The sequence below is a fragment of the Malurus melanocephalus genome, unplaced genomic scaffold (assembly GCF_030028575.1).
Source record: "Malurus melanocephalus ecotype Western Australia unplaced genomic scaffold, MMel_1.1 scaffold_354, whole genome shotgun sequence".
In the NCBI taxonomy this organism is placed as follows: Eukaryota; Metazoa; Chordata; class Aves; order Passeriformes; family Maluridae; genus Malurus; species Malurus melanocephalus.
In genome coordinates, this window is record NW_026623586.1 from 141,739 (window position 1) to 164,225 (window position 22,487).

The 22,487-nt window shown below is 41.0% G+C and overlaps 1 protein-coding gene across 1 annotated transcript in view; it reads left to right on the forward strand.

Annotated features, from left to right (window-relative positions):
- Positions 1-22,487, forward strand: part of MSRA (methionine sulfoxide reductase A) — a 232,551-nt gene that overhangs the window by 59,650 nt on the left and 150,414 nt on the right. The gene's annotated exons all lie outside the window — the stretch shown is intronic.

Genomic DNA, 22,487 nt, shown 5'->3' on the forward strand with positions numbered 1-22,487 from the left:
GTTTTATGGGGAATGTGAAATGAATCTGCTGTGAGCAATGGCCAARCTCAATTATCAGTGCATGGACACTGCAGCTACTGCTGAGTTCCTGATGGAAAAACCCTGGGCATTGTTTCTGTATTTTCCCCACAATGAATGACTGGAATTTCTAGGAGTGATTTCTAATATTTTCCTACTTGAATTTGAAGTTTGGTCAGCAAATATCAACTTTTGGCAAATATTCTTCCCATGTTTCCCCTTTTCCTGCTGGATGTTCCACTTGATTGAGATCTTCCCGTGTGATTAATTTGCAGGAGCATTCAATCCCAGCTCCTGAGCACATTTCTGCTCAATCCCTGCTGTTTGAGCAAAAACAGAGCAGGTTCCAGGGTTTTCATCCTGCTGGAATCCAGCTTTCCACAGGAATGTTTTGGGATGGGCTCTAGTGCAGGATGGCTGAATACAGAGCAGCACTGATGAGTGTCTGTGACCCCCAGGAGCCCCTTTTGTCCTTCACCTTGAGAGAGCTGAGATGTTCATGTGTCACACACTAAAATAATGCAGGGTGGTACCTGTGGTGAGCGTTTTTCTCCATCACTAATTACAATTACTAATTATAACAACACCCATGAGTTTGGCTGGAGTTTGTTTTGTTCATCAATTACACCAATCCAGGCTGGGAGAGCTGAGGTTGCTCACCTGGGGAAGAGAAGGATCCAGAGAATCCTTAGATTCCAGAGCCTAAAGAGGCTCCAGGAGAGCTGGAGATGGATGGGGACAAAGGATGGAGGGACAGGACACAGGGAATGGCTTGAAACTGCCAGAGGGCAGAGATGGATGGGAAAAAAAATAAGAAAAATTTGGACATTAGGAAGAATCCAGAGAAGCCCCTGGATCCCTGGAAGTGTCTGAGGCCATGTTGGATGGGGCTTGGAGCACCCTGGGACAGTGGAAGTTGTCCTTGCCCATGGCAGGGGTGGAACTGGATAATCTTTAAGATTCTTTCGGACCCAAACCATTCCATGATTGATTTTATATGTCCTGTAACAGAGTTCAGTTGGGTTGAAACAGTGATTTGGTTCCATTCATGGGGTCAGGCCTTGGGTTTGCAGCTCACTGATTTACATTTCTGAGTTGGGCTTTTCTTGGAAGTCTTGGGCCCTGCTTTTCAGGGCTTTTGTCTCATTTCTCAAGGATTATCTGCAGCTTCAAATGTTAAGCTGGAATGATTTGCCTGTCCCAGTTCAGGAAGCTTGCAAGACATTTAAKGGCTGATTCCAAATCTTACAAATCTGACTTCAGCGTTTTTAGAGTTTCCAGAATTTATGTCCTGGATTGTAAAGATTTCTTTACTTAAGTCACTCCATTTCCCTGTGTAAATTTTCTTCCTTGTCAAGATCTAGCCCTAATTCAAATGATGTCTCTTTCCGTCGCTGATTAAGTCATTAACATTTAGTACTGATTTGAACATCAAAACCACTAATCAAGCACAAATATTAACAGCTCTGCTTTGGAGCTTTTCCCCTGACCTGGGCTGYGGTGGAGTTTTTATGGATCACCAGGGCTCGGGGCACAAACCATTCCTGCTGCAGGTGATTTCCTGATGATGTGAGGAAAGGTTGGAGGGATTTCTTCACCTACCTCCTTTTGTCCCCCTGGCTGGTGGTAACAGGATTTATTTGTGATAATTRGAGCCTTTTCATTCCCAGTACATTCATTTACTCAGTGATCTGTCCAAGCTCTTCCCTCCTTGTTCATCMGTCCTAACTCTACCTGTGGACTTTTCCTTGGGAAGGGTGATGGATGCCTTTTGATGGCTGTGAAAAATATTCTGCTRCTTTTAAAAGAGGAAAAACTCAGAATTGCAGAATCACAGAATGAACTAAGTTGGATGAGCTGGAAAAGACCTTTKAGATCATCAAGTCCAACCTATGACCYAACACCTYGTCAACTAAACCATGTTAATAAATGAATGTAATGCAGTGATTTGCTAATTAATCAGTCTGGATGACCTCATGTTCCTTTTTATCCATCAACTTTATGAATCTTTCCTTTCTAAACTTTTCATTCATGGTCATCTTCTTTAAACGGAAAGAGGGGAGATTTAAATTGGATAATGGGAAGGAACTGTTGGCAGTGAGGGTGGGGAGGCCCTGGCACAGGGTGCCCAGAGAAGCTGTGGCTGCCCCTGGATCCCTGGAAATGTCCAAGGCCAGGTTGGACGGGGTTTGGAGCACCCTGGGGTGGTGGAAAGTGTCCCTTTCCAGCAGGGCTGGAATGGGATRATCTTTAAGGTCCCTTCCACCCCAAACCATTCCGTGGTTCTTTGATCCTTCAGCTGGAACATTATTAAATTGATGCTTTTAATGGTGTCTCTATTCTCCTATTCTCCAATGAGCCTGCCCTGGTTTTAGTGGCTTTTTCTTTTTTTTTCCCTGGGAATCTAGAATTCTGTACGTGTTCCATAAGCTACAATAACCACAGCATCGCTATAAATCTTTTGCTCAGTTTTGTGCAGGTGTCTCAGAGACCTCATGTCTCTAAAACAGCATCAACTGTATTTAAATGCCTGGATATTTTACAATGTGTCGCAGGAGTACAGTAACTTCCTTGTTTGTTTTCTTTTTTTTTCCCCTTGTTTTACTACATTAAATTTACATTTATAAATATAGGTACTGACAGCGTGATCCTCTTGGCTCCTTTGAGTCACTCCCTCAGCAGGGTGGTGTTAATTTTGGCCCAGAGCTCACCCAAATTCAAAATTAACACCAGAGAACAATAGTCTGGAGCAAATAATTGAACTCTGTGTTTCTGGCCACTTGCTGTCTTCCATCTGGCAGTGTTTCTTTCCAAGGTTTTGTGCCTGTTCCCGGTCTCTTGGAGAGGAGCAGGATGAGTAAGAGTTTTCCAAATGCTCTCCTTTTTCTCCTGCATGAGGAGAGCTTGTTCAGCGCTCACTCAGTGTGCTCGAGGCGATAAGCAAACAATCAACTGAGGGTTTTTTTTAAAGCAAACCCTAAACAGAAGCAAATTCAAAACACTTGGAGGCTTCTGAGAAGGCCTTGAATTGCTGTCGAGCCAAGCTTTTGGCTGAAAGTTGAAGTCGATGATCCTAAAAAACTCCTTTCAAGCCTTGCATGCCTGGGGTGGTGGCGAGGCAGGATTAGTGAAAAGAGGGAGAGAGATTAAAAGAGGAGGAAATTTGGAGAACAGCTCCCAAACTAAATATTGCTCGTCATGTTCTATAACTTATCAACAAGCTGACAGCCTATTTCAGATTTGGAAATCTCCCAGAATTTGAAAATAAATCAAGTCTCCCCTTCCAGTTCAAGGAGTGCTTTGCCCCTTATCTTGCTCTGCTGTTTGTGGAAGGGCATAAGGGGAAGGTGGCCTAATCAAGCTCTAAATTAAATGGTTTGGCATTTTTCCAGTCCCTACTTTTTCCTGCTACCATGAACTGTGTCAAATCTCTTTTCCTCTCGGCTGGCTGTAATCAAARTGTCATTTTGTCATTATTGATCCTTATTAGTGCCTGGAAGTGCTGTGGTTGAAAGTGCTGCTTCCTTAGCCCAAATTTGCAGTCAATAAATATAAGTTGCCTCATCCTCACTTCTCCATGAGAATCTTTTCTTCCACTTCCCATATCTTTTCGTGTGTTTCTTTTAGTGAAATTCATATAAAACATCTGGAGTGAATGAAGAGGGAGGAGAGAAGAAGATGGGACTCCTGGAACCTCTCTCCAGGCTCATCTTTCCTATTTTGTTCCTTTTTTTTTTTATTCCCCATTAAGTTGTTGAACTGTGACACCTCAGAATCTCTCAATCCAACTTTCAGCTCACACTTTTTTTAGGAGATTGGGATAACTTTTCACTTCTGCCTTTTTAATGCTCCCTTTTCTCTGCTCCCTGCAGTGGTGAAATCGAAGATCTATTTGTGTCCTGGTGATTTATTTTTGTGCCTTCACAGCTCCCCTTAGAGACTTCATTTACTGCCAGTGAGCTCCAGTCCAGAAACTTCCATTATAAATGCTGGAATGAAATTTCCAGAGAAGCTGTGGCTGCCCCTGGATCCCTGGAAGTGTCCAAGGCCAGGCTGGACAGGGCTTGGAGCACCCTGGGATGGTTGAAGGTGTCCCTGCTCATGGCAGGGRCTGGAATGAAGAGATTTATTGTCCTTTTCAACCCCAAACCATTCTGTGATTCTATGATTCCATGATTGTTGTTATTTTTTCCTTGGGCAATTCCCAAGTAGCTTCACAGTTGGTGATAATGCTGATCAAAGAGCCAAACTCCTCTTTTCACACCTTTTGTTTTTTTCTGCTGCTGAGCATTTTCTCCAAGCTGAACATGAATTCTTCCCTTGTCTGTTTTTTTTTTTTTGTTTGTTTTTGCAAATTTTTTGGAACAGGATCTTTGTCCTTTACAGCACTTCACTACTCATGAAAAGAGATTTGTTGGAGGTTTYTCTGGAGATCCATCTTCCATGGGAATGTCATTTACGAAGTACCTTGGGCAAAGATCTCAAGCATTTCTGTGATTTTGTTTTTCACTTGTTCCATCTGACCTTTGATTGCAGCGGAGGAAAAAAGTTTGAAGCAGCAAACTGAGGCAAAGATCAGGAATTATTTTTTTTTCTGTTTTCTCAGGGAAAAACAAAAAAGAAAAATAAGAGGAGGAAGTCATAGAAATAATTCCTCAGTCTTTCAGTTTTGAAGTCCCACTGGCTATGAAGMCAGAGAAGCTATGGCTGCCCCATCCCTGGGATTTTTCTAGGTTGGGTTGGACAGGGTTTGGAGCAACCTGGGGTAGTGGAAGGGGATAGAATGGGATGATCTTTAAGGTCTCTTCCAACCCAAACCATTCTGTGATTCTAAAATTGGATAAATGTCATAGTTTTCATTTACAGATCTTGTCCTGCTGTTCAGTTGGTCTAGATTTGTTTTTGGAGGAAACAAACAAAGCAGTCCCTTGTCCTTGTGTGAACATTTTCTCTATGTAATTGAACCAAATTTCATTCCCAATATTTGACACCCAAGGTAATATTTTAGTGATTCACTGGAGTTTCAAAAAGTTGTACATTAAAGACTTTATCCACCACTTTCTGCATGAAATACAACAAAGAAAGCAATTTAATTGCATTTTGATTCTCAGTTCAGTGTCCAAGAGTTTTATATAATTGTTTATTAGAGATTATTGTAGTCACTACTACAATAATTAAAAGATGAAAAGCAATAAAAAGAAATAAGCCTGTTGCACAACAGTGGGGGCTGCCTGACTCCATGTGTTTTCTTTTGCAGTTATTAACCAGCAGAGATATTTTTCTAGTGAAAATCATGTCTCGAGAAYTGCATTACCAGCCAAACAATTTCAAAAGCTGCATTTAATAATATTGTAAAATAAAACTATTTCCTAYGGTTGACTGAATAATGCCGCTCCCTCGAACAGTACAACCCTTCGCTAATTAACTGGGTGCTTTCCTATCAGTAGCTGATTATTGCTTCTGGAAACAATCATTTAGCCACTGAGAGAGGAACAACACATCTTAATAAAGACATTTTTCCTCACAGATCAGCTCATTAAAAATTTTCTAGTGCGTGTCATCCGYGAGGCTGTGAAGTGGCTGTGACCGATCCTGCGAAATTCCGTGGGTTTCTCTCTGTAAAATGGGGAAATAATGGAGGTGGCCAAATGGTCAAAGGATTGTTTGGGTGAAAGGAATCTGTTAGAAATATTCTCATTCATGTTTAGCACTGAATATTGACATTAAAAATACCCTGTCTTTAATTGCTGTGGTGAGCTTGAGATTGCATTGGAATGTTCCAGAAAATACAATTACAGTGAAARCATTTTTGCTTTAACTCTGATTTTGATTTGGTGAGACTGAGTTCAATAAAATGAACGTTAAACATTTGTTTTACTTAAACTAACGAGCCATTCTGAACAGAGAAATAAAATGTAAAATTATCTGTATAATAACAAACAGCCTCCACACAAACCAGCTTGTATTTTTTCCTGCATTTGGGATCTCTATCTATCTATTTCAGTATTTGGATGTCCATCTAATTGTGGACATTTGGGATCTCTTTGCATCTATTTCAATGTTTGGATGTCCCTTTAATTGTGGCCACTTACTGAGAAGTGTTTATTATTATGCTGTTACCCCAGTCAGCAGAAAGAACCATCTCAACCCTCTGTAAATGTTTTGTTGACAGTTATGTAATTTTAATTCATTTGTATAAACACCAGTGAGGAACAAATCCGTGAGTCACAAGCCCTGGATTGGCTGTGTCAGGTGATCTTTAATTTAAGAGCTGGGGTTGAAAACTCCGTGTGAAGTTCATTACCAAGTGGTTTTATTTGGACACTTGATGTTGCCCATAAATCTGTTCATCCTGACAGAGGTGGCCCCTCGATCATCTCCTGAAATTTCTCTWTTCAGAAGGACAAATCATCCGGTGGGGACATGACTGACTCAGGCTGGAGAGACCTCAGGAGGTCTCAGGTCAGAGCGGGGTCAGACAATTTCTCTGTACAAAGTGTTCCTGTGCTTCATCCTCATCCTGCATCCACTTGGAGCCTTCCCTCTTTCAATTTGTGATGAGGAAACAGCCTCAGGTTGTGTCAGGGGAGGTTTAAGTTGCATATTGGGAACAATTTCTTCATGGAAAGGGTTGTCCAGCCCTGGCACAGCTGCCCAGGGCAGTGCTGGAGTCCCCATCCCTGGAGGGATTTTAGAGTTGTGTGGTTGTGGCTCTTGGGGATGTGGATTTGAACCCAATTGTGTAAATTTGGTACATAAAGCAGGAAGAATCTGAACTTTACCCAAGGGTTTTGAGACATGGATGCTCTCAGTGGAGAACTCCAATTTTCTGCTCGTTCCTTTGCCCAACAGGATTTGAGGTGATCTTCTCTATTTCTGAAATACTCCCTTGATCACCAAGTGGTGAAGGAGACATTTTTTTACGTAATGCCCTCGGCCTTTAATAGTTTGGATTCAATAATCTCAGAGGTCTTTTCCAGCCAAAATGATTCTGTGATTCTGTGATTCTGTGGGTTTAGTGACGGCCTTGGCAGTTCTGGGTTGGGCTCAATGTTCTCAGAGAGCTTTTCCACCCTCAGCAATTCTGTGATTCTGTGCTGTTTCTCCTGATGTGCAGCTCAGTAAAGAAATCGTATTTCTCAGTCTCCTTTCTTGCTTTTTTAGAGAGGGCAGAGGATTGGGAAGATCTGGTGCTGAAGTAGGATGTGTCTCATGCTCCCTCCATGAGCAGCCTCAGTGTGGCTGTGCAAAAACCATCTCTATTTTCAAAGAATCATGGAATGGTTTGGGTTGGAAAGGATCTTAAAACTCATCCTATCCCAATCATGCCATGCACAGGGACACCTTCCACTATCCCAGGTTGATCCAAGCCCTGTCCAGCCTGGCCTTGGACACTTCCAGGGATCCAGGGGCAGCCACAGCTTTTCTGGGAATTCTGTTCCAGGGACTCCCCACCTTCCCAGGGRACAATTCCTTCCCAATATCCCATCTAACCCTGCTCTCTGTCAGTTTGAAGCCATTCTCTGTGTCCTATCCCTCCAAGCTCTTGTCAAAATTCCCTCTCCATCTTTCTAATTGACTGCCTTCTGGTTCTGGAAGGCCATAGGGATTGGTGTGGGTGAGAAAAGGATCAGGACTGATTTAACTTCCAAACCTTTTTTGGTTCCATGGGGTCACTCTAAACCTTCTGAGGGGGAGCAGAGCCTGTGCTGTGTAGAGATGAATTGGGGCCATTTGTATCCAACAGCGTCTCCTGTTTTTAGATCAGGAACAAAATCCTGCTTTCATATTCCTCTGTAAGATCAGAGAAAACAGCTTTTACATTTAYGTGTTCAAGGACTCACCAATCTGGTCCGCATTCAATCACGTCAATTTTATTTTATTTTAGTGGAGCGTTTCTTGGTAAACCCAGCCTTGGGGAGGAGTTCCAGCTGCAGCAGTTCCTCTYCTCACTTTCTGTGCCTTCCCCAGCCCCGTGCTCCTCGTTTAGTGCCTCCCCYGAGTCATCAGCACTGGTCTAATGGACTGGAACAGCCTAAGGTGGATGGTAATTACTTATTGAGTTGCTGATAGCCCAGATGAGAATAGGACTTATTAGATCAGGAATAATGAAAAGCTGTGTTTAATGCAGAAATGTTACAGCCTGAAAGAMAAGTGTCTGAATTGATAATTTTTGTTTTCTGTGAAGGAAGTTAAAATATTGGTATGGGAAGGTTTAAAATTAATTATATGAATGGTGCTGCTCCAAGTTGTTTCAGAACTGCAGGTGTTTTCGGCTGAGGTATTTTTAAACCTTTTTACCTGCCCTTGTTGGGGTGGTTTAAGAGAACAAAACCTGTATAAAGTGTCCATGATATTTTCCTTTTTCTTTTTTTCTTTTCAGATGAATATGTTATTTTGCTTTTTCTTCCAGTCTTTAAACTTCAGTGTATCACTGCAGGTRTAGACCTGTCTTCCTTTATTATCTCCCAAAGTAATTTTCTAATTTATCATCATGAAGAGTTCTTTGTTAAGAGTTCTGCAGYGACATTGTTAAATAATAACAATAATAACAATAATAATTTGATTTAACTGACACGYTGGATTGGGAACATGGTGCTTCACTCTGCAGGATAATGTAGAACATGGAGGCACGACCCTGAGCTCAAAAAGAATCTTGAGATTGGAAAGATTCAGAAAAAATAGAGAAGATTAGAAGGATGCTTTGTGTTTTGCTGTAGAGCTTGTTTTGGAGACTCTGTTTCTATGAAATATGAAATATGTTTTTGAGCATCAGTGTCACAAAAAGCTCAGCCTGATTCTTTCAGAAACAAAGAGCCTGTCATTCTCCTCAAGTTCCCATTTTTATGGTGCTATTCTAACCCTTCACAATAAAATCCTTCCAGAATCYCATGGCTGCAGTAAACAGAATTTGAAGTGGTTTTCTTGAAAGAGCCTTGAATACTTTTTTCATTTGGAAAAGAAACTTTGCCTTCAAGTGAGAAAAGAGTTGGATGGGGCTTGGAGCAACCTGGGATGGTGGAAAATGTCTGTGCCCATGGCAGGGGGTGGAATGGGATGAGCTTTAGAATCCCTTGTAACTTCCGAATTATATATATATTTTTTTTAGCTTACATTACGCTACCTAGTAAATCATCATCTCTCTCTGTAAATGTATTTATACTGAATGCACGACTTAGATAGCCCATTTTCAAATACCAGGCAAAGTTCAGCAGTACCTTTAATAAAGGCAGCAATTATATTTTCATTATTCCCTCGCTGCTCGTTAAATTGGGTCTGGAGTGTTTTATGGATCTGGAGCAATAAACATTAGCTTACTTCGAGAGGTATTACAAAGTGCTGAGRAAAACATAATTGTTGTTATTGTAAGTGTTTTATATGTGAGAAGGTCAGAGAAACTTAATTATAGGTTTTTTTTCACCAATTAACTCGGTATTTTGGAGCTCTGGTAATGTCATTTAAAGCCTTTCATCTGTGGGCATCACCCCTGAACCTTTGATCATTAGGAGCAGGCAAAACTTTCTGTCTGAATTTTGGCAGCAGCTCAACCCTGTTCCATCTAAATTTGTACAAAGATCAAGATTCYTTCTCTCTCCAAAATAAGTTTACATTCAAAAATAGCACAAATCCAGAACTGTAACTTCCAGGCTCAGATAGTTCTCAATTTCTGAGAGTTGTTTGACATAAAAGTTGGTACATGGATCATCTGTGAGAAGTTGTAGCTTAGAAAAAAACTTCAWCCTCATCACGAGTGAGGTTCTCCAGGTTATGTGATTAAATGTGCACCAACCTTGTTAAAATCCAATTATTTTCCTTGAATACCAACCCAGGAGACAGTTTTGGGAAAGATCCTACAATATTAAGTGTGGAGCTCTCAGGGAAATCTGCCATCAGTTCAATGGGAGTGGTTGAATCTTTGCRGAAAAGTGTCCTTGATTCTGCAGCACCAGAAGCTGCAGCTAAGAAAAATAAGGGCAAAATTKGAGTCACATTTGTGACGATATTTCAGCAATAGAAAGATAAAAATATTGTAGGATTACTGTGGTTTTCTGCCAAATAGGCTTTAAAAACTCGGAGTACATTATTTTGTTTACTTCTGATAAATCAAGACACATTAAAGGACTAAAGCCATCATTAGTTTTGTCATTTTAGGAAGGAAAAAACTGTTAAAAAGCCCTGCATCTCTTTTATGTCCCCAAAATCTGCTTTGGCTGCTATGAAACCACAAGTTCAGTATGGCAGTTAATTTCAGTGTATCATGGATCTGAAGATTTAATTTAYGTTATTAAGATTGTTCAGAGCAAAAAAAAAAGACTGGGAAGAATGACAAACATGTAAACAATGCATTCAATTAATTATTTGTTATTAATTTTATTTGTTAATAATTAACTTTTTGTAAATAATTAACTTTGTTAATAAGAGGAAACTTGTAGGAAAAAAGGAATGTGATATGGATTTGGGTACAAATACTTTATGTTTTTGATTGAGGGAAAAGTTTGATTTCTGTTACATGAAGAAAGTGGATTCACTGTTACTTCTGGAATTTTATCTACTAAATTAATAAATTTTGGGGTTCAACTCACTCTGCCATAATAACACAACCCTTAAGGGGTTGTTTTCTTCCTCAGAGGAGTGAAATTCATTGGAAATACGGAATTCCCTTGAAAATTAAAATGAAATTAGGTGCTAGAGCAGAGATGACAAATMACTTCTTTACAAATAATACAAAATACTGGATTCATTTGGCCAATTTCACCCCGGGYCAGTCACCCCTGGCTCCATCACATCACAGGGGCATAAATGTCCTCAAGGGGTGATTGGAATATTTTAGCTGATGGCTTTAGGATGAAATGAATCATGTTTAGAATTTCCAGCCTGCAACACTCCATGCTTTATTTGTTTATCTCTCTTACCATAATGAGTTGAAATGTTAATTTTGATGGTTTTCAGAATAAATCCTTGTTTTTAGCTGAGATTTGTTGCGATTTGTGAGGTTATTCATAGAAATCAGTATGAATAAGCTAATTTTAGCARGAGGGAGCTAAAATCTCTCATGTTTCTCATTCCACAGTGGAGACACAGGAGTGAGAGAAAACCTTGTTCAGAAGGAAGTTCAAAGCTGAAAGCTGATTTTAGATTATCTGAATTGCTCTCTGCTCATGGCTTCAAGCTGGCAGAACTTGAGGAGAGTTTAGACAGCGCTCTCAGGCACTGCGTGGGATTTTTGGGGTGTCCTGGGCAGGGCCAGGAGCTGCATTGATGATCCTGGTGGGTCCATTCCAACTCAGGATATTTTGTGGATCCAATTCCATAATTCTGTGGTTCAGTGCCAAACCATGGCACCCTCTGAGAACTTGTGTCACTTATTTGGGTTTGCCGAGCAGCCCAGCGCATCCTCCTTCATTTCAACCCCTCTTACATCCCATCCTAAATCCCTCACACGCTTTGGAAGGTACAAAATGGGAACTGGGAGTTTCCTGTGAATTTCCTGTGAATTTCCTGTGAATTTCCTGCAAATTTCCACTCCTTCAGGATGGATCCCACTTTTGTAGTGGTTTGGTGTTCAATGGTCACAAGCGTCAGTGAAGAAATAGAGTTTGAGCCTTAAATCATGGAGTGATTTGACGTAAGATAAAAGTGAAAAAAATGACATCTGTTACTTATGATATATTTTATTTTGCATTTCTGGTTACTCAGAAATAGAACATCAGCCTTAAACTGTGTTAACTGTTCATGATTAAGTTGTAGCAAATTTTTAGAACTGGGGTAAGAACTTTTCATTTCACTTCAGAAATATTTTTTATTAGATTATTCCCCATCTACTTCACATCACAACACAGTCAGCCCTTACTGGGCTTGACATGGTTGTTTTCTTCCTSARAGGAGTSAAATTCCTTGGAAAAACTGGATTGCCTGGAAGATTAAAATGAGATCAGGGGCTACATGAGATGACAAATCACTTCTTTAAAAGCTGTTGGGTTCATTTGGCCGATGTCACCCCAGGCCAGGCACTGCTGGCTCTGTGCATACAATGGCTCTGCTGGCCATGGGGAAAGGCTCTGGAATCTTCATGGAATTRTGGAATCATAGAATTTGGGTWGGAAGGGACCTTRAAGATCATCTGTGCTCYCAAACCTGGCTGCWCAAACCCRAACCAGCACTTGGCAACACCGTTCYCATCTTTATTTTGCYATCAGATTCCGAGCTGCTCCAAGCAGTAAAATCACAATTCCYTCTTTTTCAATAAAACCCAACTTGGCACTCCCGCCTTCCCTTCGCTATGCTGAGGGGTGAAATCACCGGGAAAAAGGCTGGAGCAGATTGAGAGGCTCAGCTGAGCTCTGGGGCCGGTCATTTATCACTGTCAGCAGGGCCAGGGGGGACGAGGCACTGGAGCGTCCCCACTCATCCGAGGAGTGACAGCTGAGAGGAGCCCGGTGCAACCTGCGGGCGGATAATCCGCCACGCAGCGGGAATGTGTGCGAGGGAGATACTCTATCACCGGCCACACGCTGCTCCCCACRGCTCCACCAGGCAAAGGGGAGCATCAGCTGGGCTTGAAGGGATGCTGGGRATCGGGATGTGTCGTTAAACCGGGCTGGATTTGTGTAAATCCCTTTTGAAATCCAGGTGGGGATGTGGAGGGACGCACGGGAATGATAACGGGATGGTGGAAAGCACTGGGTGTTTCACMTCTCAGTTGAATTCTACTGCCAAGTTCAGAAATTGTTTAAAAATAGCAAAACCCACCCTGGCAAATGCAGRCCTGAGTGAATCTACATACTTAAAGGGACAAGAAAAATGTCTTGTGATGAGAAATTGAGATGACAGCAAGAAGAATCTGATAAGGGAAGGTTAATACAGATTTCCTGTGATGTTCTGTGTAACAAAAGGTTGAGAGAATTGGGATTGTTCAGCCTGGAAAAGAGAAGCTTTGGGGTGACCTAAGTGGTCCCTTTCAGTACCTGGAGGGAGCTACAAGAGAGACGGAGAGGGAATTTTCACAAGGACCTGGAACAACAGGACAAGGGGGATGGATCCAAACTGACAGAGAACAGGGTTAGATGGGATATTGGGAAGGAATTGTTCCCTGGGAGGGTGAGGAGACCCTGGAATAGAATTCCCAGAGAAGCTGTGGCTGCCCCTGGATCCCTTGAAGTGTTCAAGGCCAGGCTGGACAGGGCTTGGAGCCACCTGGGACAGTGGAAGGTGTCCCTGCCCATGGCAAGGATGGGACTGGATGATGCTTAAGGTCCCTTCCTACCCAAAACATTCCATGATTCCATAAAATTATTCCATAAAATTATTCCATAATATTTAGAGCAAGGCTTTCAAGCCAATGTGAGAACATCTCGATTCCCAAAATTGATGTTCTGCCACCTAATAAAAAGTTCTGCATATTGAATTTTGTCAATCAGGAACTCAAAACTTACCAGCTTATTGTTTGAATTTGCTGTTATTTTTGTTAACTGCATCCCATTTTGCTTTTATGACAAATCATAGGCACCGTCTTAACTGGGGAACATTTTAATTGAGCACTGCTGGAGATTTTCCAATAAATTAACATTACATGTTTTTAACAGATGTCTGAATTTGACATTGTTATTAGACATTGTAATTAATAGAAGTATTACCCAAATTAAAATCTCAGGGCCTCAGAAAAATTAAATTGCAGGTGACTGAGTGATGTTAACTCATTAATAGAGAGTGACTCTTGAATTCCCTCCATTGGGTTTTATCAGCCCAGTAAACACATTTTTCCAAGTAGCTGGAGAGGGAGTTGGACAAACCCTTTGGAATAAGGATTTTACTAGTAATGCTGTGAAGTTCTTTAAACTGTCATCATCTTATTGGTATAATCTGCCCAAAAATWCCTCTCTGGGATGTTGTAAAGTTTTAATWTCATAGAATTGTAGAAYCCTAGAATGGTTTGGATTGGAAAAGACTTTGAAGATCATCCAGTGCCAACCTCTTTGTGTTTAATTAAAGACTTGAAAAAGCACAGCTCTGCTCTTTTTCTACAAATTCACGGCCAGCCACGAATTTCAAGGGGCTTTTCCCACTCTGAGCACGTTTGTGAATGTCCAGCAAAAATTACCTGGAGTGTCATTTTGAGAAGCCATGGACATAAAAATCAATGACGGCTGCTGTCACGCTGAGCCCTCAGAAAGGRAGCAGCCTAAATCAAGAGTCACACTTAGGAGGTTATTTATGTAAATATTACYATGGAAAAGGAAATTGTAAATAAACAATGTCATTAAAAGCAGTTGGGGGGATTTTTTTAGCTCTGCACTGCTTTTCCTTGCAGAAGCTTCCCTAGAATTTGGCATTTCTGGTGCTGATTCCCAAGTGAAGAGATGACAAACTGAGCGGGGCCAGGAATTCACTGACCAGCAGAGATCAGATCCCAGCCTGCGGCTTTCCAAAGTTTATAAAGTTTATTTCTCCCATGAATCTTGAGGCCTTCCCTCAGGTGGTTCCTGCCCTTTTAGGCAGTTTTTTCCTCAAGAATTTTGGGTTCCAAGCTTGTATTGCACAACAGGAGAACAGAGCGTTCCTGGGGCTGCTTTGCATCCCTCCGTGCTCCATCGCAGAATTCCTGCCCACAGATTTGTGCTGCTTCCAAGGTCCCAGATGAGCATCCAGGACATGTTTTATTCATGTGCTTTTCACCCCTTCGTTGGGATCATTAATAAAGCTGCTAAATAAACCCGGGCTTAACGACCCTGCTCGCCACACCCCGCTGGACATCTCCTCCCCACTCCCTCACGCTCTGTTTAGCGCCGTCCTTTGTTTGGATTTCTCTGTTTTCCAGCCTGTCTGATGCCATTCTTATCCAAGCTGGTTAAGATAAGGGTTTCAAGTGGGGTTTTGGGAGGTGTTGGCTGTAATTATGAAGTAAATCCAGTTCTATTTTATCATCTTCATTCAGCTCCTGCACTAACCAGAGGCTCCACAAAAAGCAGCGGTGGCAGAGATGGCCTGGGTAGTCCATGTGAGGTGGATAACTCAATGCCAGGCTCTGTTCCGGCTTTAAGACTCTTTTTCATTTCTCTTTTCTATTTCTCTTTCATTCCAGACAGTTGTGGACTTCCCATCCCTGGAAGTGTCCAGGGCTTGGAGCAACCTGGGATAGTGGAAAGTGTCTGTATTTTAATTATTTTCTTTTGTGTTGCCCCATCCAACCTGGCCTTGGACACTTCCAGGGATGGGGCAGCCACAGCTTCTCTGGTAAGTTAAAAAGAGTAAATCTAAAAAATGAGAAATGCTCATTATATTATAACAGAACTCCGTAACTTAAGTTTTTGGGAAGTGAAATCTCAAAAATACCACAAGATTTGTCTACTCTGTGTATCTCATATACCTGTCTATGTTACCTTTCTGATCTTCTGGCAACCCCTCTAGTCAGGATTCTTACACAAACATAGATTTCTTTAGGTTGGAGTCATTATTTTCCTCTGCCATTGTTTCCTTTGCTGTTTTGATCATGTATTTTACTGCTAACATTTATTCTGGYTCATAACCCATAATCTCCATTGGTGTAGAAGCAATATTTTAATAAATAGTTGTGTACACACAGGTACATGTAATCTTTATAGTGAATAATCCTAAATCTCTGTGATGTTACTGCAGGGTTAGAGGTGGAATTCATTCAGGTTTGTCACTAYTTTCCTTATAATCAGTGCTCAGAATTGACATTTTAAAATATGATTGGTTTTATCCTGAAGAAAACAATGTCAAATGAATCACCACACAAGTGTCTGGTTCTTTTCAGAGTACAGGAGCATCCAAGGCTGAATRCCCAGATGTGGATGACTAAAGCCAAGGGCAAGAATCCCAGTTTAAAAAGTATTTAATTTACCCTTAACGTATGTACCCCCAAACCTCAAAATTCAACACTTACAGAGTCAAAGAACAGATCCAGGAGCAAATGTGGGCACAATCAGGCTGTGATGGGCCAGCTTTGTCTGGGTCCCAAATACATCCCTGCTCCTTGTATTTCACTCCCACACCCCATATTCTCTGTCCCAGCTGCCATAAATCCMCCCCCCCCCACTCCCTCTATGTCACTCTACCCCAGGAGATTGGRAATTTCACAATCATTATTTCTCCTCCTCTGCATCTCCATCACCGTCTCCGAAGAAATGTATTAATTTCCATTAATTTTTTTTTTTCCCTGTCGCTCCTGGTCCATTTCCCAGTAGGAACTGCAGAACAAACCCAGTGTGTGATCTCTGGCCTTGGTTCATTGAGCAGCACCTCTGGTTTTTGAGGACCCTGTGTGTTTTGGAGGCTGAGCTGGCCCTCTGTGCTAGGACACATCACATTCCGTGCCATCAGTCATTTCATGTGTCCCAATCTGTTTGATGGCCTGGATGCAGCGAGCACAGCGTGTCATGTTGGGAGACATCATCCCCAGAGTACATTTCCAAACTTCTCTCAGCTGCCACTCTTCCTTTTCTGAGCTGTTTTGATAAATAATCTTATTTATTTTTCAACAACATTTGTGATTATTATTGAGTGATCAATATATCCATTGAATGATATCAGCTTTTTAAAAAAAATAATAGCTGGGATCTGCCATGTGAGAACAGCACCGCGACATTGCAAGGAGTTGTGGGCCAAATCATTCAAATAATTCAAATTATTGGATTATTGTGGCATAGCCATTTCTTTTAATTGGTTATGGGTTGAGAACTGATTCTCCTGATGGAGGAWGGAACTGGAGAAGTGGGAGGTGAAAGAAACCCATCAGGTCCTGTTCACCACCTCTTTTCCAGTGCTGAGGATCCAAAGGTCTCATCACAGGTGGAGTCACGACTGACCAAATTTGGGGATTGATGTCCCCATGATGAGAATRTCCTTTGGGAGACAAAGGGATTTGAGCTGTGACACTCGAGGGTTCATCTGAGATGACAGGAGGTTTTCTTATTGCACAGGGGCTTTTAGAACTGACAGTTCTACTTGTTGAACTAGACCTGGAAAGAAAGAAAAGTGTCTATTTCATCACCATCTAGGAAGGATTTATGGCTGAAATTCTGCCATGAATTAAAAATCTCATCACACCCAAGGGGRGCAACCCTGTCCTTCCTGTGCCTCTCTTCAGGCCTCCAAGAGCTCCAGTGAAGCTCTGCTTTCCTGGCTTTTTCCAATGAGTAATTTTTGAAATTGCAGAATTTGAAATCCTAATTCCACCTTCAGGAATGAGGAGCAATGGGAAAGTCTTAGTTTAGGTTGGAAAAGGGAGCATTTAGCTGGAAATTGTTATTCCTTCAGCAGTATTTCCTGCATTCTTCCTCTTCCACAGCCAAACTTCCCCTCTGTCCTTTGCAGACCATTGCAAAATCACCTCAAAAACATTTTCTGGTGTTCAGGAGAACTTGGGAGAGGGGATGGATTTAAATAAGGTGAATYGTTTCCCTCTCTGTTTGAATCAGTGAGGATTTGGATCAATCCTATCCTTGCACAATTTATCAAATTCTCATTTACAGCATAATTTGGTGCATGATCCGTGACTCCTCTTGGCACACATTTCAGGTACCTTTTTAGAGAACAAAACCCCTTTTTTAGGAAAATATCTCTTGGGTTCTGAAACAGTAAAAAAAATAAATATCCGTAGGTTTACAAAATCAGCTTGAAGGTATTTAATTTAGCTCTATAATTGAATGATCTGTTATACAGAAATACTGGCCAACTAGGGCCTTCCCAAGTGAAAAGTGAAGTGAATAAAAATTCTGGAGCCCAGAAGTTTCTAGAATCAGTTCATTTACCCAGGCACAAGCACAAACCAAGGTCAGATGCCTGTTTTCTAAAGCARGTGAACAAAATACAGTGAAATTCTCATCAGATAATACGCAAATACACCGAAACAAAGTTTTGTTTTGAGGATATCGAGTAAGTTTTATATTTGGAAATGGGAATAACACATTATTCSTGTCATGTGTTAATAGCAGTGTGCTAATGTGCTGTTTCCATATGGCCTAATGGAAGTGTGTGYTTTTAGAAAAGTTAATTCACTGTTAATAAATTCAGTGCTGCCTGCAGACTTCTGCTCTGTAAAGGATCAGAGAATCCCAATATCCTGATCCCACTGGAATCATTGAATCCAGCTCCTGGATGTCACTGGATAGGGATGTTTGAAAAAGTGAACAGGGGTCTGGCTCAGCCTCTGCTGACAGGTACTGGATAAAAACTAAAGTTAATTTAAAAAAGGAAAATTTAAATAGGTTAAATTCAAAAAGGTTAAATTTAAAAAAGGAAATATGTGTTTAGTAAATACTGGTTAGAAAGGCTGGTTTTGGTTCCATGGCACTGAATTTTCCTCAGTTGAACCTAAACCCAAGGGCAGTGAATTCCTTACTTTTTCAACTTTAGTCGCATTTACCTTAGGATTTTTCCTCTTGGTGATGCTTATGGAACTTTTCCTTATTACAGGTTAAATGGTGATACTGCACTGCCAGACTTCCACCATTTTTTCCTTCTAGATGTTGCAATCTTTCACTGAAAATAAAAAATGAGAAAAATTCTTGTTTGCAAGGCAGAAAGGAAACCCACTGGTCTTCAGCTATGTTCAGTGTATTGAGATCTTCTCATTGTACCATTCCCACCCCTGGAAGTGTCCAAGGCCAGGTTGGACAGGGCTTGGAGCAACCTGGGATAGTGGATGATGTCCCCGACCATGGCAGGGGTTGGGACTGGATGATCTTTAATGTCCCTTTTATCCCAAACCATCCTGGAATTCCCTAATTCACTGTGCTGTGATCTTTCTGAAGGATACAAACCCCGACATTGGAATTAAACTTGGCCATTCATTGATTTTTTAAATCACAGCTGTGGGTTACAGTGAAATTCCACCAATCTKTCTYCATRTTCTGAGTTTTCCAGTGGCATCTGWCATCCTCCTTTTCATTATTTTGCTGCAGAGAGGGGGCTGGGATGTGATTGGGGATGGGTTCCTCCTCTCACATCTACAATTTAAGAGGCTTTTAAAGAACTTGCTTATTCAACACTGGACATTTGRCTTCACCCCTCCTTGTTCAGATGAAAGGAATCTTTGTCACATAGGCCTGGAACTGAGTTTTATGCCCATTTATTGCCTACAGATTTTTTTAAAAAAATGAATATGAGACTACACTAAATATTATCTGTACATGTCCTGCACAGCTGACACTGAAAGTTTCATAAAAGCACAGAATCACAGAATATCCTGAGCTGGAAGGGACTCACAAGGATCATTGTGTCCTTGGCACAGGAAAACCCCCCAAAACCCATGATGTGCTGTCTTTGGTGCCCATCTTGTAATTCTTCTGATTTATATTATGCCATATATTCCACTTTTGGAAATAATAACCTGTGAGATCATTTTATAACTGGATAACTTAAAAAAAATCCTTATAATTCCCTGCTCTGTGTTTTCTCCCAAATTCTCAACCCCTCAGTAGCCAAAACTCTTCACCATGGTGGTGTGATGGGAACTGTAGGAAAAGGCAAAAGAGAAAGGGAAAAAGAGTCCTTCAATCAGCAGCGGATTTGCTTTGGGATGTTCCCATCCCTTTTCCCTCCCTTTTCCTCCTCCTTTCCCCCATCCCCACTGTGGCTGTGCTTTAGGAGATGGAGGAGGCTCCTGGTAATTGGTTAATCAGCTATTTTCAATTCAATTCCTGGCTGTACTTACCGTGGAAAATTAACAGTCCTTGCCTATAAATATGACCCCTACTCCTGGATTAATTTGATTATATGAGAATCTCGGTTTTCATTTAAAAATAATAACTTTCTGGCTGCTCTGATAAAACAAGTTTGGATATGTAATCTAAATATTCCCTAATGGCTTAAAAAAATCAAAAGACAAATATGAAGAACATATGAATCTTTTATTAATAGAATTTAAATGTTCTCAAATCTTTGCTGCGATTGCTTGAGATTGAATATTTTGAGACCAGAAAATTCCTGATTTTCATTCATTGCTGGATCAGCATTCTCTGAAAGCCAAATCTTTCCCAAGCAGCTTCATTTGGGTCCACARAAAGGGAACTGATGTTCATGAAATGACTGGGGGTATCCTAACCCAGAGTTCTTTAAATTTCCTCTGAGCACATAAATTGGGTTGGAACTTAAATCAGGCTGGTTTGAAAGGAAATATTTTTTATAGAACTTTCTCATTTGAACATACTTAATCTTTAGAAAACAGAAATTTATATGTTATTCAATAGAAATTTATCTATTACGGGTGTGATACCATCAACACGTGGAACTGGAAGGATAAATGAAATGTATCCTAATAAATTAAAATGTGCCAGGGAACAGGTCCGGGCGTTGGAACTCGATTGGCCACGCTGATGAATTTCCTGGGATGGGATCAAACAGGATTTCAGCTGGGCTAATTAACACTCAGTTTGTAGGTGAGTCTTGTCCATTTGAATGGTTTATTGGTACAGATAGGGACTTGTGGGGAGGGCAGCAGGGGGTGGAATGGGATGATCTTTAAGGTCCTTTTCCCACCCAAACCATTCCATGTTTCTGGAATAATCCATGTGTGGACAGAGCTTCACCTGAAGTCAGTGATTCTTTAGCCAGGGGCAGTTTTAAGACTTTGTTAGGGAGGTGTAAAAACTGAGCAATGCCTAAGAAATATTGAGGACTCATTGAGCAGCTTTTGATTAACTTTCCATGTATTTTGGGTCTTTGAAGGATTATTTCTATTAAAATCCAGAGAATGTGAGGAACACGAGTCAGGAGCTGCACCTGTCTGTAGCAGACTTTGCCTGAAGCTGAAGCTGAATGTCGAGTCCTCCAGGGTTTGTGTTCCTTTCAGCTCCTACTGGTTGTGTTCAGCAGGGAGCAAAGGGTGTAACAGGAATCTCTCAGGCTTAGTTTGGGAAATTTAGAGAGTTTTGGCAGTYGAGGATGGAGCAGCATCTGGAAGTTTTGAGAGGTTGTTGTTTGTGAGTTTATGTTAGTGAAAATTCTGGCAGCTTGAGTATCAGTAAAATAAAATAATCTATTCCTTTACAAATGGCTTCCCTTTAAAACCACGAGGATCAAATAGATTTTAAAAAAAAGACATAAAGACATCCCTGGAAATGTCCAAGGCCAGGCTAGATGGGGCTTGGAAAACCTGGGATAGGGGAAGATGTCCCTGCCCATGGCAGGGGCTGGCACTGAATGAGATTTAAAGTCCTTTCCAAGCAAATCATTCTGGGATTTGATGATCCACATTCTCCCAATTCAGTTTTTCCACATCCACTGTTGGATTAACCCCACAGACTGATTCCTTCTCTGTCTCTGTAACACCAGGTTTTATGCCATTTACTGCAACCCCTTGTCTCTGGAATGACAATGAGCTTGGAAAAAATAATTTATTCTTTCTGTTGGCAAATTAGAGGGATAGTCCTGGTTTTTTCCTAATTCCATGGGGGCAAAGTATTCCTGATTTTCTGGAGTTCATCAATCCAGTTTGTAGGTGAGAACTGAAATATTTTCACATAGAAAAATCAGTAAAAAATCAGTTTATTTTTTTTAGTAAATATCCCCAAACTGGCCTATTCTCTCCTTCGGGAGAGTTGTTGGTGCTTCCACATTGTTTCTTCTGTGTTGTTATTTTCTTCCTAAGGTTGAATGTGTATTTTGTGAAGGTCCTYTTAAATTTGGGATTTTTTTTTTGTTTATTTTTTTACCATTTAGTGCATCTGTGCAGGAAACAGTGGAAAAAAATAGCGAATCAAAGTATGAATGACAAGAAAATGAATCATTTTATCTGGCTCAGATCTTTGAAACGAAAAGTGCGAAGACATTGGGAGACAACTTGAGAACTCTGAAAATATTACTTTCATTCAAGCCCGTCTTCACCTCTGAAAGTTTAATTTTCATTTTAATATATTGAAAGCCCGGCCATTTGAAATGATAACTGCTTCATACATCATGGATGTCACTCACTCTGTAAATGAAGGCAGCTATCAGGGCGAGGGCAGGGTTAGTTTATTTGATCTTACAAGATGTTCTCTAATTTTTCTGACTGCTCGCTCCTCTCCCGTGGCCGTAGATCATGTTGGGAATATCGGCTCAGCTAACGAGGTTGAAACCTTGATCATGTTTCTCCCACTCTGGAGCCTCCCAACAATTTCCTTCCCAAAGCTTCCCTCTTGGGGCACAGGACGTTCAATTTTCCTAAATGCCACCAATTGACTCGTGGCACCTCTTGCTCCATTTGCAGATAACCCTGATTTTCCCTTCTCACTTGAATGGCAGCTGGGATTGGGAATGTGCCTCCCTGCTAATGAAAAATATTGTTTTCAGACAATTCACAAGTGAGYCCACATTCCTTGTTTGACCTGGTTTATTCCTCACCAAGATCAGGACTCAAGGAATTAAAATAATTCATGCACTGAGAAATTACCTTTTCTCCATGGAAAGTATTTTGGGAACTGAAAGTTGTGTTTTGAGTTCTGGTAATTTTGTTTCTTGCCACCATT